The sequence below is a fragment of the Cibotium barometz genome, chromosome 55, assembly GCF_041138505.1.
Source record: "Cibotium barometz isolate CiBa-2024 chromosome 55, ASM4113850v1, whole genome shotgun sequence".
Classification (NCBI taxonomy): domain Eukaryota; kingdom Viridiplantae; phylum Streptophyta; class Polypodiopsida; order Cyatheales; family Cibotiaceae; genus Cibotium; species Cibotium barometz.
The window spans coordinates 28126161-28138084 of NC_141100.1; positions in this window are offsets into that span (position 1 = coordinate 28126161).

Consider the following 11924-nt stretch of genomic DNA (forward strand, 5'->3'; position numbering starts at 1 on the left):
AATATGGAATAAGTAATGTAGATTGAGGAGGGATAATGTGGAAAAATGAAAGTTAAAATAGAAATTGTATTGTAAACTGTTTGTAAATGCTGTTTGTAAATGCTGTCTGTAAATGATTGTTTTATGTCAAGAATGCTGGGGGGAGCATTTTGACCGTCTTGTGATTAAGGTCGTGATGAGAAAGTTGCAACTGCTGACGGGGAGTCAATGAAGGACGTCTCGCGTAGCAAGGTCGGCCGAGGTCTTGACCAGCCTCGGTGTGATTAAAATGGTGAGCTTCCGGTACGGTGGATGAGGGGCCAAGGAAGCGGCCTATGCGTGAAGCGCTAGGTTACCTGCGAAGGATCCTAGAGGGTGCTGACCATACGGTGCTCGGGCTCTGGGTCGCCTAGGATACCCACGCGTGCGTCGAGGAAGATATTGGAACAGAGTTGGAGTTGTTTTCTGAAATCGAGCATGGATCTGGTTGATTGACCTTGCTGGTCTTCAATGGATGAGTCCATGGCTCCTTATATGGATCTGTTGGTTGATCTTGCTGATCTTCAACGAGAGTCCATCATGTTAAGTGATTATATTGCCAAGTATTATGGGCTAGGAACTATCGAAACGGCTCCTGAGCGTTCTAGTTGCCAATGATGCCATAGATACTCTGATGAAGGAATGATGGGAAATTAAGAATCAATTGGATAAATTGGAAGATGGTGATCAATGATACTATGGTTTTTTTAAAGGATTGTTTTAAACTGGTTGAATCTGGTTGAAAAAGGCAATTTCATATTGGGTGTGTGAGTGGTGTGACTAGTTTTATTTTGCATGAACATCCGGCTAAGGGGCCTTGGAACTCTTTTCCTTGGTACCCGGGACAAAACCTAACCAAATTTTTAATTGGATCCCATCACTACAGTGGTTGGGCGGTTGGCTAACCCATGGGATTGGATAGGGTTAGGCTGGACTGATGGATCCGTAAATCGAGACTCAAACTTTGTTTTTACGATAGAAAAAAAAAATAAATCCCGGACAGAAACTGTTCTATGGATAGGAATCAACGGCTGTGCCTCTTAAATGGGGAAAAAAGCGTTGATCCCAATGATCCAAGTGCAAGTTTCTTCCTTGAACTGACTAAGTATCTTATAGATGTAATCGGATCATCTCGATCAGAAATGATCTTGACTACGTTAGAGTAAAAAGTTATCCTGGTGGAATCGCCCGTGCTTTCCGGTAGAGGAAGTTTTTCCGGGTTCGGTTATGGAACAACCGACGGATTAGTCTCTTATCCGGATATCCGTGGGCGAGGCCCCGAGTGTGGGACCCCTGTCCCGCGCGAGAAGCGCTACTTCCGCTGCCAGTACCTTGAATCCGTTGCTCGGTGGGAACAGGGATCTTACAAATGTGATTATCGATGCCTTATCAGAACCCCTTGAAGTGAGCACCCACTTGGACTCTTTCCCACCTTCCAGCCACCTTCCTCTAGGCACCTACTTTTGGCCTCCTCCACATAGGCTGGACATTCCACATATTCCTTCATATTTGGGAATGGACTAGGCACTCTACATATTCCTTCATATTTGGACTCCCTTTGAGACTTTGAACTATAGTCTATGACTTATGTAACTCATACCTTTAATTGAGGATCATATGACACTCTGGTGAAGTCAGAATTCAATTTGATCAAGTCTACAGTGAGATCCAAGCTCTTCATCAAATCTGCAGGTGACTTTGGTAAAACAGAGATTAAGCATTCAATATTTGGTCAAATCTTGTGTTTATTGGCTTAATCCTCTACTAGACTCATGCTATTGATGGCCTTGAAAGCATTTGAGCTCATTTGAAGTCTAAGGCATCAGATCTGGACTCCCCGCATACTCTGTTTTCTGCACACAAAACAGAGGATTAATTTGCTAATCAATGGTTAATCAATGCTAATCACTATATTTTGGTACAATTGAGGGTTCAAATTAACCATTAGGTATCTGATATAGATCCCTATAACTTCAGATTGTAATTCGGAGTTGGTTTGATACTCCAATCATTCTGTACAAATTGGTTACCCTTGATTTAATGTAATTTCTGGTAAAATCGTGCTGATAAATTTATGATAATCATCATTTTGCATTTAACCCTTGGTTAATGCCTATAAATCTCACTTAAATTTAAGATTATTCATAGCCAGAGTTGCATTTGGGAATGTGCATAAGAATGAATGCTATATGCATTATGTATTGGGCACATTACATCAGTGTAAAAATGGGATCAGACACTGTCCTTGTCTAGAATAAGGCAAGAGGTAAGACCACCTGCATAAATTTGGGTTTGCATTTCATAATGACACAAGATAAACATCAAAAGCCCAAAAGAACTATCAACAAAACATTTAAACATGTTGCTCACATGGAGCAAGAAGACCTGACGGACAAGCTCATGGCCCCAACCATGAAAGAAGAAGAACATCTCTTTCCAAGAAGAAGATCCACACCAAGAAGAAGATCTAGAAGAAGCATTGAAGGAAGACATGGACGCGTGAAGAGAAGCTGCCACCACAAGAAGACTGAAAGAAGAGGAAGACATGGACGCGTGGAGAGAAGCTGCCACACGACAAGAAGACTGAAGACAAGAGAAGATGTGAGGCTCCAAAGAGTGAGGAGCCATGTGAAAATATTTGAGAGAGAGACCCCACAACCCAATGTAACCTGTCCCAACAACAAAGTAAAACCACCTCTAAGCCACCGATGATGTAGGCCATGTGGTAGATAGATGTATGTGTGAGCACTTTAGTCAAGGTCGCGGGCACTTGTAGTAGCCTTGGACACATAGAGAGAGAGAGAGTGTCAAGGACTATGAGTTTAGGGACTTGAGGCACTGGTCGCGGGCTATCAAGTAAGAGAGAAACTTGGTATAGGGTCCAGGTGTGCTAAGTTAACTTGAGGGGAGGTGTGCTAGACACTCGCGGACTATCAAGTAAGATGGAAACTTGGTATAGGGTCGAGGTGTTCTAGGAGTATTCACTTGAGGGGAGGTGTTGAAATATACAAGTGAATAGGGTGTGTGCAGGAACAAGCCCTTGGTTAGAGGCTGTAAAAGAGAATGTATAAATGTGAAAGAAATTGTGTTGAAAAGGTTAGAAGAATCTACTACCTGAGAGAATAAAGGGTAGCATGAGAAGATTTAGGAAGTGTGGAGACATTCTGGGAAAAGTGAAGAGGTGGAGAGAATCAAGCAAAAGAGGTGGAGTGAATCAAGGAGAAATCAGTGGGATTAGATGCTTGGATGTAAACTCTATAAATTGAGGCATTGGCCTAATGAGAATTTGCTGGTTTTTGATTATCCATGCCTACATTAAGCTATTTGTTAATTATTCACTAATCACATCTTAATTATTTACTAATCACTTTGTTAATGATGTTGATTCTAGTATTTGATCCACCATAGCTCATCACATTGCTGTAAATATTTCAACAAGCAACATATGGAGAGGCCATTAGTGAGATGATGATTGCACACATGATTCAGAGCAAGTCATATGTACCACATGAGATCATCAGGGCAGAGATGGGGGCGGCCCCAGTGGTTAATGAGGCTTTGTTCCATGCAGTTACTTTTCTTCATAGAATATGGGAGCTCCCTCAGCAGAAATACCCTCGCCTAGCACTCACTTCCTCCAAACAGCTTGCAGATGAGGGAGACACCCAGTGTTGGTATGCCCAAATGCGCACATGGCTAGCCTTGTGCATGGCATGAGTATTGATGCACTCCCGCCTTTTGCTTACAGCTTGGACTGCCCGTTCTTAGATCTCAGCCATTCAGAGCTGAATCGGGTGATCAAGATGGACATTGTGAGTCTAGATATAGAGAGGACATGGGTCAGGCCGCCCCCGCAGCCCATTGGGCACGAAAATGGCACACTACCATAGTCTAGATATAGAGAGGACATGGGTCAGGCTGCCCCGCAGCCCATTGGGCACGAAAATGGCACACTACCATAGTCATTTTCTACACCTCTCTTTGGATGGGTTTATTATACGCCATGCTTACATGTACACACACCTCTCACATGGTATTTGGAGTCCTATTGGACATATTCGCACCTCTTCACACCGGCTAAGGATAGAGACAGGACGATATGAGGATATATCACTAGAGGACCGCATATGCCAGCTTTGCCATCAAGAGGTGGAGTCGGAGGAACACTATATATGTCATTGTATTGTCTACTATGAGATTTGAGGAACGTACCACTGCCTGTTCCGTGAAGGCTATGGACCTTTGCATCGGATCATGGACTTTGAGGACTAAAGGTGCTTAGGGCTCTTCATATTTGAGCTTAGACGCCACAGAGAGAGCCTATTAAGGGACAGGAGGGCAGTGGGACCAGAGCCACCTAGACAGAGAGCCCTCATAGATTTTTTCAGAGCCAGCACTGTAACCCCACCAGCCTCTACTCCCCCATCTACAGGCCTACCCTCCAAAGGAGTCACCCTGGACAGAGCCATTGCCATCTGTAGAACGAGACGCCCATGACCATGAGGATCGTGTCCACGACTCCCTCACCATCATTGCCCACCACTGGAGGAGTTTACCGGTGACGATTCAACGGTTCAACTTTCAGCTCTTAGCTCTCTTAGGATGTTACTATTTTCATTCTTTCTTTCAGATTTGTTATGATGAGACATCATCATCATTAGTTGTACCTTGTTTTGGTCTCATGGGCCATTTCGGCCTTTAGGAGACGTTAATATTTCTTTCTTTCTTTCTTTCTCTCTCTCTCTCTCTCTCTCTCTCTCTCTCTCTCTCTCTCTCTTTCTCTCTCTCTCTCTCTCTATTTATCTATCTATCTACCTATCTATCTCTCAATATAGAAAGGCCTTCCTCTTGCTCACTCTCTCTTGAGTGTGTAAAGCTACCTAACTCTCTTCCTTGTATTCTCTCCTATTCCTTTAGTTACTGCCTATTTGCATAATTATGGCCACCCTCCTATGTATTTATTAGGCTATAGAAAATGGATTGAAGTTTCCTTAATTCTTTGATATTGGCCTAATTCAAGGCTATTAATGGAGAGACATGGAGATAAACATTGAGAAAGAAATGTCCGAGAGAGTGTCCAACCTCAACTAGGCTTTCAGAAGAATGAGACTTCCGTTGAAGTCTATACCAAGAAGGATACATGAAAAAAGTTTCCCCTTCATAGTAGCTGTTGGACAACTCTAGGTGGTGTACCATAGGTACACCATGTACCCAACAACATGTATACAGATGCATGAATGGATATTGGGAAGTAGATGGTGGGATTGTGAATTTTTCTTGGAAGGCAGCACCCTTAATATCACTACACCGACAAATTACCATTGATAATTTGAGTTCTTTGAGTTGTTTTGATTACTGTTCAAGCGTGTCTAGAAATGTAGCATTGGATGCCCTTACAGGTTTACCTAAGTACCCCTTATTAATGCATCATTTTGAAGGGGGGTCACCTCATTTCGACCTTGGTGTAGTGTCATTTCAAATTTTTGGTATTGCTATTGGATTGGGGTTTTGCATGTTTATCTTCTCTTAATTATATTAATATTTTAATTAGAATCAGGATTTTTTTATCAATCCTATATGTAAGAGTTAGAGAGAGAAAGAGAAGACAGACACATGTTTCTACTCAAAGCCATGTAATATAGGTGTGTCTAGCTAGATTGACTACCAAAAATAGCTCATTTTGTCAAAGGACTCTACCTCGAGTGGTCTAGCTCGGGCCATTCTACCCTACCAAATAGTGATGGCCCTAAGTTCAAAACCTGACATTTGTGGTGTGTGTGAGGGGTGCAATGCTTGCATTACATCCCCCAAAAGGGGCTTCCGAAAATAAAAGAGTTCATTTTCAATCTTACCTTTTTCACAAAAACTTAAATCTTTACTTTGCTAGTTAAGGCCCCTTAAAAAATCTTAGGGCTTCATTCCTTGTCCTTTCTCACTCAAACTTCATTTGTGCATTAACTAAGGCCCTCACTTCTTGGGTGGCATTAATTAAAGGACTTAATTTTAAATGTCATATATATATACATACATATATATATATATATATATATATATATATATATATATATATATATATATATATATATATAGAGAGAGAGAGAGAGAGAGAGAGAGAGAGAGAGAGGCCTTACATGCCCTAGGCTTGGTGACCCACACAAGAGAGAGTATGGTGGGCCTTTGATGATAAAGAGCACAGATAATTGAGTGAGAAACACTACAACAGAATGAGGGTGTAGCAGCGAAAATAGCTACGCTTTTATAACTAGAAGGGTAGGGAGATGTCGGGCTATTTTTGCTACTAAAAATGCTGCTATTTTGCTACCACGGGTTCGCTGCTAGAGGCAGTGTAAATAACAGTGACATACCGCTGCTATTTGTGCTGTGCAGCAGCAAAAGTATGTGCAGTAAAAAAATGTTGGAGCAGACTAGGGAGTCTATACAAGACTCCCCAGTCTACCCCAACTTTTTTTTATAATTAAAACAGAGTCATAGTTTATGACACAAACATAAACATGAGAAACACATAGATTGTGAAGAATGCAATTGAGCCCAAAATTTATTTTATTTCACGAAGTGTCGGCCTTTGGCCATATATACAAAAAAAATATCAATGAAGAGATGGCTAATCGAGATCCTCATCGGATTCCGAGTGCTCATCATCATCATCTTTGTCCTCCTCTTCACCTCCTTCATTCTACATACATGCCATCAAGCGCAAGGTAAGCATAGGGTAATAAAATACAATTAGATGTAGATAAGAGAAGGATTGTTTCACTACTTACCTTATCTGCTTGAGTCCCCAAAATAGACTCGTCCAAGTGTATGCCTCACGTACGCATCCATGCGCATAATTGTGGATGGGGGGCTCTGTATCCATAGTCATACTCCTCCTTTGTTGGGTCACGCCCAACCACCTCCCTCTAAAAAAAAATAATTAAAAAAATATACAATTAGTTAAAGAAAAAATATAGTACAAAACAAAATGAAAGAGGAGAATAAATGATTACTAAAATAAGTACTTACGAAATGAGAAATGAAGGAGGAATTTCCTCCCAAGCTGAAGTGTGAAGCCCCTTGCTTCTGTAGTCAGGAAGGAGTCACCACCACTTGTTGTTGAAAAGCATGTGGGTGCTCTCACGAACCTACGTGCATGCCTCCACTCCTCGTGCGTGCAAACGCTAGGCTTCTCCCAATTACTTTTTGCTGTTCTCTTGATATTTTCTCTCTTATAGAGAGAAAAATATTGATTTGTCTCTTCATCCACTCCTCCGAGAAGCAAAGACCCTCATCTGGAACATGGAACTTCGACTTAAGCACATCAATGACATATTGCTTTGAAAGCTCATCTTGTGCTTTCCACTTTTTAAAGGAGTTCATGCACTCCAGATTTGCAAGTACATGCATGTGTCACAAGGGCACAATCGACATCCACATTGTATGGTAGGGTGCGTGGATCGAATGGTGAATGGGTCTCATGGGGGACTTGCTCATAATGAGCAGATGAAGAGCCCCCCTACTGTGGAGACACATCAAGAGACCTAGTGCTGCTTTTGCCAAAGCAAAATCAGCCTGCTTCCCTCTAGTCGAGGTAGGTGATGTAGGCTCATCACACAGCTATAACATGATGGGCCTGCACCACTCGAACTTGTGTCTATCAAAGGCGTGGTCTAACCCGATTGGCTAAGTGGGGTAGATTTTTCCCATGGCGTCGAGTGGCCTGATTGTAAGCCTGCCTGCATATAAGATTAAACAATAAGACTTATAGAATGCATACAAGGTTAACTTTGTGTATGTGAAAAGGTTTGATGGAACCATACCTATGTTTGAGTAAACTGAGACCAAGCTTGTTGCCCATGTCGTTTGATAGTAGATTTGCCACATCCGGATTTTGTGATGGGTTGATCGACATTGCCTATAGATACATACATAAGAGTCAATTTATTGAAGCATAAAACATAAAAGCCTTATACATAGAGCCTTATGTATAAAGCTCTATGCATAGAGTCTCATGCATAGAGCCTTATGTATAAATCTCTATGCATAGAGTCTTATGCATAAAGCCTACGCATAAAGCCTTATGTACAAAGCTCTATGCATAGAGTCTTATGCATAGAGCCTTATGTATAAAGCTCTATGCATAGAGTCTTATGCATAAAGCCTATGCATAAAGCCTTATGTATAAAGCTCTACGCATAGAGCCTTATGCATAGAGCCCTATGCATAGAGCCTACACATAGAGCCTTATGCATAGAGCCTACACATAGAAGCTTTATGCATAGAGCTTTCTTTAGCCTATGCATAGAGGTAAACTTAAGCTAAACCTAAACCAGCACCCAAGGGTGCAATAAAGGAAAAACATGTTGTAAGCAATCAAAAGAAGAAGAGAGCTTACCGCTCTTATGTGAAGCTAAAAGAGAGGATTAGTGCAAGAGCTGCAAAACAAAAGAGGCAACAACACAAGATTGCGCTAACAGAAAAATTCTTAAAGCTTAAACAAAAAAGGCAACATGTGATATTAGAACATTGTTGAGACCTCTTACAATATGGCTTAAACAAGTAGGGTGGATAGTGCCCCTTTTGGATGATAGCTTCTGAGGACTTTCCATATGCTCCCCACTATTAAAGCCAAAGGAAACTTCTCTTTTACTACAAGAGAAGGATAGTGAGAAGACCAAGGACTCCCCCTCCACTATAATCACCTACTTGCAACCACTCCTAACTTGACATAAACAACATTCTAGATGGCCTACAATAATGCCCCATATCTCTATGCATAAGCCTAAACCCTAAACCCGGCACCCAAGGGTGCAATGAACATGAGGTTGAATGAATAAGAGAGATTACCTCGACAATGTCAAGCTGAAGGAGAGGACAACAACACAAGCTTAAACAAAAAAGGCAACATGTGATATTAGAACATAGTTGAGACCTCCTACAATACTGCTTAGACAAAGCAGGGTGGAAAGTGTCCCTTTCGGATGATGGCTTGTGAGGAACTTCCACATGCCCCCCACTATTAAAGCCAAAGGAAAATTCTCTTTTACAAGAGAAGGATAGTGAGAAGATTGAGGGCTTCCCCTCCACTATAAGGATAATCACTCCTAACTTGACTTTAACAACATTCTAGATGGCCTACAATAATGCCCCATATCTCTATGCATAAGCCTAAACCCTAAACCCGGCATGAGGTTGCAATAAACATGAGGTTACAACAATGAACAAGAGAGCTTACCTCGATAATGTTAGCCGAAGGAAAGGACAACAATGCAAGACCTACAAAACATAACATGAGAAAAAGTGAAGGTGAATACATTTAAACTTATACATAAGCCCTTATGCATAATCCTATTGCATAAGGGCTTATGCATAAGCTTATATGCATAATCCTATTGGATAAGGGCTTATGCATAAGCTTATATGCACATAGGGCTTACGAATAACGGCTATGCATAAGAACTTCGATTAAAGGGCTATTGCATAAGCCTACACATAAGACTTATGTATAATCCTAATGCATAAGGGCTTATGCATAAGCCTATATGCAAGGCTATGCATAAGGGCTATTGCATAAGCCGATTTCATAAGGGCTTTTGCATAAGCCGATTGCATAAGGGCTTATGCATAACCCTATTGCATAAGCCTATGCATAAGGGCTATGCATAAGCCTATGCATAAGGCTTATGGATAAGCCTATTGCATAAGGGCTTATGCATAAGCTATATATAAGGACTATGAATAAGCTTATACATAAGTCTTACGCATAAGACTATTGCATAAGGGCTTCTACATAATCCTACTGACCTAACCCTAATCCTCTGCACCCAAGGGTGCAAATACATAAAGAGAAGAAGCATAAACAAAAAATTGGAAAAAGAGGGCTTACCTCTTCTTTGAGAAGCCATATGAGCCTCGTGGCCTAAACCCTTGGTGGTTGTTCAATTGAATAAACCTACAAAAAAGAAACATAATAAATCAAAAAGTTAGTTCATTTTAACAGATTTTCATATCCTATTACATAAGGCTTATGCATAGCCTATTGCATAAGCCTTATGCATGAGCTCTATTGCATAGCATATTGCATAAGCCTATGCATAAGCCTATTGCATAAGGGCTTATGCATAAGCCTATGGATAAGGGCTTATGTATAAGCCTATTGGATAAGCCTATGCATAAGTCTAATGCATAAGCCTATTGAATAAGGGCTTATGCATAAGCATATTGAACTAAACCTAATCCTTAGAACCCAAGGGTGCAAAAACACAAAGAGAAGAAGCATAAACAAAGAATGGAAAAAGAGGGCTTACCTCTTCTTTCAGAAGCAATATGAGAGGATTGGCCTAAACCCTTGTTTACTTGAATAAACCTACCAAAAAGAAACATAATAAATAAAAAGTTAGTTAATTTTAACATATTAGCAAGCAAGGAGAACAAGAGAAAAAAGAGGTAAGTACCCTAAACCCTACTCCTAATACATAAGTGATTGAAATAAATTAGTTTATGTTTCCCTAACTCTAGCTCTATGCATAGAATGCTGAATAGATAGCTTTGATGGTGGAGAGCTCTCCAGCAAAGCTCTATGCATAGGGCTAGGGTTAGGGTAAGGGAGAGGAAAGAGAGGGGAAGGGAAATAAAAGCTCACATAGAGCTATGTAGAAACTTTCCATGAGAGCCTTGAATAAGGGAAAGCATTGAAGCTTTCCATGAAAGCTTGGGAGAAAGCAAGAAAGGGGAACTTACCTTGGAGAGGAAGAGATGATTGATGGAATAGTCTTGAAAGAAGAGATGTGGTGGGAGAAATAGATGCTATGTAGGAGTAGCTTCTACATGTGCAACCTAGTCAAAGTAGGTAGAAAGATTGACTCCCGTCTCGGTGATTTAGGCGGGAGTCCCAGTTTTCAGGTCGCTGTCCAACAGCGAAATTTTTCTCCTAACGTCGTTGTTGGGGAGTGACATTTCGCTACTGAGTAGCGATTTTTTTGCTACTAAACAGTGAAAAAACGTTGCTGTAGTCGCATCATTCTATTCTCTTAAATAGAAAATGTCTCATGTTTTATATACTCTCCTTGCTAATATTTTGAGATATAATTTCTTATGTTATGTTGTAGGCTTCTTAAGAAGATTCTTCCCCCTCAAAATCTATTACTAAACTCACAAGATAAGTGTTGTAAAATGCTCTCTATGCTAGGTATGGATTACACAAAAATACACGCATGTCCCAATAATTGCATGCTATATAGAGGGGTTAATAAAGATGCAACACAACGTCTACAATGTGGAGAGATCCATTATAGGGATGATTTGCAAGGAGACAAAGTTCCACGGAAGGTGTTGAGACACTTCCCTATCATTCCTCACATCCAACACATGTTTAAATGTAAGCGGATTACAGACTTCATGACATGGCATGGTACTCATCGCTTAACCGATGGCATCGTGAGGATCATAGCTGATTTACCAGCATGGCAACATGTGGAGCATCAATGGCCAGAGTTTAAAGATGAGCCCCGTCACTTACGTCTTGGCTTGGGCATGGATGGTGTTAACCCATTTGTCTTCAAGTCCACATCATGGTCTACTTGGCCTATTGTATTGGGGTGAATTACAACCTCCCTCCATGGATGGCAATCAAGAAAGATCATATCATGCTTGCTCTCCTTGTACCAAGAAAGTATAAGGTGGTGAACATGGATGTGTACCTCGAGCATTTGATTGAGGAGCTTGAGACACTACGGCGAGGTATCAAAGTAAATTATGTTTCAAGGCCAATAAATAGGCATGAGGCGGAGGTGAAAGGATTTTTTATTTGGATGATGCTGCATGACTATGTCGGGTTCTCGGAGTGCTCAGGTACATACTTGAACTGGATAACTTTAAGCTTTAACCTTTAAACTTTAAGCTTTAAATTT